Genomic DNA, 6,005 nt, shown 5'->3' with positions numbered 1-6,005 from the left:
ACAGTATGAAATGAACAGATAAAAATTAAAAATTAAATAAAACATTATTAAAATATTATTTTTTTAATATTATTATTATTTTAAAATTTAAAAAAATTAAATTATTTATTATATTTTATATAAAAATTTAAAATAAATTGTAATAATAAGTTAAACTAAATAAAATATTACTATCCAAACCGTACTTACACTCTAACCAGCCAAATGGCACGATTACATATTTTATTTATTTTTATTTTTATTTATTAGAAATACATTTCTCCCTTCTTTTCTTTATAATTTTTCTTGTAAAAATTTAATGCTCTTCAACAAGCTATATTCAGTTAAATCCCAAAGCATTACCTCTTTCATAACTACAAACTGGTTATTATTCATTGATTTCTACTCCTCAATTCTTAATCATGTTCATTGATGTTATATAATTCACAATCAATTAGGCTTTAAAAAAATATATCATATCAACCATTGTGATTATATGTGATAAATCGGCAAAAAAAAGTAATATTACTCTTGTAAACTATCATCACTTTTTAATATACCATATCAACAAAATTTGATTCTTATAATTATTTGTCAGTACATATCTTGTATGGAAAGTTATTATTCAAAACTCATTTAGAAATGGTGCAATGTGCTTTTTTCTCTCTCTTTTAAGATTTGATCTTCGTACACTTCAGTGATGATGGTTGCTGGTGCTTAATGATGAAATTTTGAGTTTAATTCATATTTTGATCATGGAATTCTCGAAATAGATTCTCATTTAGTCTAAAGTATTCGCATTATCAGAAGAAGGTAGTTGATGGATCCATATGGTAGAGAGAAGTTAGAAGGTTATGAAAAAGATGATCCTAGAGATGTTCATGGTAAACTGGTTCATTAGAGCACTTGAGGAATGTTCGATTGGCAAGAAAAATGAGTTCTTTGCAACCTCACAGGATGGTAATTGAAGCTATATCACACAGAGATGTTCCAATTCTCAAGGTCGATACGTTCATGGAATACAGAGGTTGTGGCAGACGGAATTTTGTTTCCATACCTAAAGAAATGGAGGGGAAAGGGTGGAAGAAATGCCGATGTCATCTAACCATCGCCCAATGACAACATAGAACCCATTGCCAGGAGCAGGCGACCTGGAGGGTGGGATCCCAATCAATGGGTTACCAGAGTTGAGGCCGTTGACAGAGTTAGAAGCAGAGAATGGCAGTTTCGGTCATGAGATAGGTTTTGAGGCAACGAAAGAGGGTCAGAATGAGCTGGTGAGCTCTTCTGAGACATTTGGAAGTCCTACAGCTGCTCTGTTTGAATGGGATGTACCATAAATGAGCACTAAGATGCCGATGGTGGATAATACCGAAACGTTGGGTGTAGGAGATGCCAAAATAGATGTTGGTACTTTAGTAGTCTTTATGCCAAAAGCCTCTAAACACATTAAAAAGAAGGAGGAGCTCTAATCAGCAGCAGACAAGGTTCTAGAGGTAGCAGATGGTATGGACACCTGTGTTGACGATCCTCGAGATGAGCCTACCCCTTTGAATTCAGTATATCCGTTGAATGATCATATACAAGCATTAGATTGGGTACTACTTAAAGCCAAGGAGATTCAACTATGTGTATGATTCCTCTACATTGATTTTGAATATCAATTCTTGGCCTTACTCGTAGCCATTGAAACTAGACATTCTCATTCAACCATGGAGTGTCATTTAGTCAACAAAATGGAAAGGGAATTAAAGAGACTTACAGGGTCAGTGAATTATGAAGGGGTGCGAGTCGCGATAGGACAAAGGGTTGGGCAAAATCGGTGGTTTTATGAAGTTCAAAATCGTCTCTAGGAATGTAAAGGGCTTGCACGAGTTATAGAATCACATCAAAGTAAGAAATCAACTCTGTTGTTGGAAAGTAAATGTTGTATGTTTACAAGAGACAAAATTGGAGTTCATCTCCCTTAGCATCATATGGAATTTGTAGAGTTGTTGTAAGTGGGATGGTTGTATCAGGAGGTATCTTGATAATATGGTATAACAAGGTGGTGGAAAAGACGGATGAGTTTGTGGGGGAATTTATGGTCGCCATATCTTTCAAGAATGTTGAAGATAGTTATCAATAGTCATTTGTCGGTGTTTATGGCCCTAATTCATATTACGAGAAGAGGCTTGTGGGATGAATCGGCTATTCTTTGTAGCATATGGTACCTTTCTTGGTGCATTGGGGGTGATTTTAATGCCACCTGCTTCCTAAGCAAACGATTAGGAGGTCCTAGCTCTAGTTCTGCAATGATGAGTTTTTTTAACGCCATAAAAAAAATAAAAAATAAATAAATAAATAAATAAAAAGGAGGTCTTTTGGACATCCTTCTCGTCCTTGGGAAGCACATTTTCCGAATCTAATCCATAACTGACTTCCAAGGTTATGCTCGGATCACTTCCCTATTAGCATTGATTGTGTAGGTCTCCAATGAGGTAAAAGATATTTCAAGTTTGAGAACATGTGGCTCAAATCAAAAGACTTCATTTAGAGAGTCAGACAATGGTGATCATCCTATCTCATACAAGGCAATCCTAGTTACGCGATGGCTTGTAAGTTGAAGGCTTTAAAGAAAGATCCGAAGAAGTGGAATTAGCAGATATTTGGAAATGTGGAACACCGAAAAAGTCCCTCTTTAGCAAATTATAGGGTTTGGTGGGTGTGGAGGAAGAGAAGGGTCTTTCAAAATAAGAAAAAGTTTGCAAAAAGCTTGTGACCTCAGATATTGAAAGAATGACCTTAATAGAAGAGATTTCCGGGAAACAAAATTCGAGGACTTTATAGTTAAAAGAAATGGACAAATGCACCAAGTCCTTCCATCACTTGTCTAATTCGTATAGAAGGCACAATGTAATTGAGTCATTGTTAGTAGATGGGAGGATTACATCAAATCTTTATGAGATCACGGATCACATCACCAACTATTATAAACAACTACACTCAGAATACTTTTTGGGGAGATCAAGATTGGATTTTCAGTTGCTCAACCATCAAGAAGCAAATTGGCTAGAGAAGCTATTGTAAGAGGTAGCGATTTGTACTGTGGTTAAAAGTATGGCAGGCGACAAAGCTTCGGGTCTAGATGTGTTCATTATGGCTTTCTTATGCTGGGAGTTAGTTAAATATGATATCATTAGCTTCTTCCATGAGATTCATGAAAGATGTAACTTTAAAAAAGCCTTAATGCTACTTTCATTGCTCTCCTTCCAAAAAAGCCAAGGGTGGTAAAGATTAAGGATTTTTGTACCATTAGATTAGTGAGTGGAATGTATAAAATCCTTTCGAAGGTGTTGGTTAAGAGATTGAGTACAATATTGGAGAAGATTATTTTAAAGCCCCAAAATGCATTTGTACTTGACTTGGTTCTCATTGCTAATGAATGTTTAGATAATAGAATTAAGTTGGGTGAACTATGGTTACTATGCAAACTTGATATGGAGAAAGCATATGCTCATGTTAGCTTAAATTTCTTTATTACACATGCTTGAGAGGTGTGGCCTTGGGGAGAAATAGTGCTCTTGGATTAAATTCTATATATCCACCGTACGTTTCTCCATATTAGTGAACAGTATTCCATGGGTTTCTTCGGAAGCTTGATGGGTTTAAGACAAGGTGTTCTCCCATCTCCATTACTTTTGTTTTCATAATAGAAGCTTTTCGTAAAATGATCACTGATCTCGTGGAAGATGATTTATATCAGGATTTGTGGTGGGGTAAGCAAGAACCAAAAATCTTGAGATGACTCGCCTCTTACTTGCAGATGATACCTTGTCTTCTATAGAGCTATGCAAAATCACATTCAAGTTTTGAGGGCTCTCTTACTTTGCTTTGAATCAGCGTCGGGCTTGAAAGTGAGTCTCACCTAGTTAGAACTAGTTCCAGTTGGAAATATTCCAAGTATATTAATCTTGGCCAATATTCTGTGGCGCAAAGTTTCGACCTTGCCAATGAAGTATCCTAGTCCTCCCTTGGGTGCTTCATTTAAGCCAAAGTCTCTATATGGGATGAGGTGTTGAAAAAAATGGAGCGTAAATTTGCTAGCTGGAAAAGGCTATACTTGTCCAAGGTGGTAGAATTACCTTGACAAAAAGTATTCTTTCCAACTTGCCCACTTATTTTTTATCACTATTTTCACTACCTTGCAAGGTGGCTAACTGGTTAGAGAAACTTTAACAGGATTTCCTATGGGAGGAATGGACGAAGAATTCAAGTTCCATTTGTTAAATTCAGCTACGGTTTGCACTCCGATACATTGGGGGTTGGAAAGTCAGAACTTGTTGGCTTTCAATAAAGGCCTTATTGGGTAACTGGTTGTAAAAATACCATAAAGAGAGGTATGCTTTGTGGAGGGTTATAATAGATCTAAAATATAGTGGATTGTGAGAAGGATGGTGCTCAAATGAGGTGAACGGATCACATGAAGTGGAGCTTTGGAAACACATAAGACAAGGATTGACAATCTTTTCTCAATACATATGTTTTGCAATTGAAGGTGGTTCCAAAATCAAATTCTAGAATGATTTATGGTGTGGTGATCGAATACTAAAGGAAGCTTACCCAGCAATCTACAGTATTGCATGGAGACAGGAGAATTCAATTGCAAACCTTATGACTCTATCTAGTAGTTCTCAATGGAATGTCATCTTCCTTAGAACTTCCAAAGGTTATAAAATTGATACTAGAAAGGGGATTTTTGGTACACAGTTAGGCTGGGCCTAGACCCCTCATGCCAAGGCCCATGACCCCTAACTGGGGGAAGCCCAGGCGAACCTAGGGGCCCATGAAGGGGTAAGGTAGCCAGCAGTTCCTCTAGTCACCACGCATTAATGGGAATAGACAAGCCAAGATCTTGTCCCCTGCAAGATCGACCGTATTAAATACGGCTCGAAGTGGACAGCCCTAAGGCCAGACCCCTGTAGCCGACAGGAGTAGCCGCATTAAATGTGATATCATGTCATCCGAGACAAAGGCGATCATTACCGCGACAGAAGGATCCCACAAGAAATCTTATAGCTTTTAGCTAGCCCGGAACCTAGAGAAAGGATCTAACTTTGGCATCGGAGGTGACACCACCACTCTTGCCACCCCTTTTTTCTGCCCTCGCAAGTACAGGGAGCTATCGTTGCCTAGCGGTTACACAACACGCATCAACAATTAGCGTCGTCTGTGAGATTTGATATTATTTCAACCTAATAGTGTCAGCGTGCCTTTTGTATGCCGGCCATAATGCATTCTCGTTCGACTCTCGAGCAAGAGTCTACATTGGCGAGCATGGAAGGAAGGTTCAAATAAATTGATGAACTTGTGAAATGATTGACCTCATATGCAGAAGCCCTCCAACGAGATAATGAAATGTTAAAGCAGGGGAATGCCGAGTTTGAGGAAGGTGTCGAACCAAGCAAGATTGAGCGGATGGAAGGAGAGTTGCAAAACACTAGCGGGGCACCGCCCGAATACGAAGAGCATAAGCAGATGGGCGACGAATTGCGCAGTCTCATGAGCAAGTATGAGGAGATGGTAAAGAAGACAGGAGGGTCATCCACCGTGGACTAGCTACTCAACAACATGAACCTACCCTACAACGCTGAGGTGATGGCAGTCTCACTTCCCCCAAAATTCAGGACCCCACAAATAGAGATGTACGACAAGTCGAAGGATCCGGCCAAGCACCTGGAAACATTCAAGACTCACATGATGCTCCATAACTTCTTGGGGGAGATAGCGTGCTGAGCTTTCCTCCTAACGTTGAAAGGTTCTGCCTAGGCATGGTTCGACACCCTTCGACCAGGCACCATTTGCAACTTCGAGGAGCTGGGTGGCTAATTTTTTGACTCGATTCATGGCCAATAGGAAAAGGAGACGACCGGCTGCTTACCTTCTCATAGTGAAGCAAAGGGAGGAAGAGAGATTAAAGGCGTACTTGTACGCTTCAACAAGGAGTGGATAACTACGGATGACCATAACAAGAAGATCACCTTGGC

The sequence above is a fragment of the Juglans regia genome, chromosome 11 (assembly GCF_001411555.2).
Source record: "Juglans regia cultivar Chandler chromosome 11, Walnut 2.0, whole genome shotgun sequence".
In the NCBI taxonomy this organism is placed as follows: Eukaryota; Viridiplantae; Streptophyta; class Magnoliopsida; order Fagales; family Juglandaceae; genus Juglans; species Juglans regia.
Note: the sequence above shows the minus strand (reverse complement) of the source record.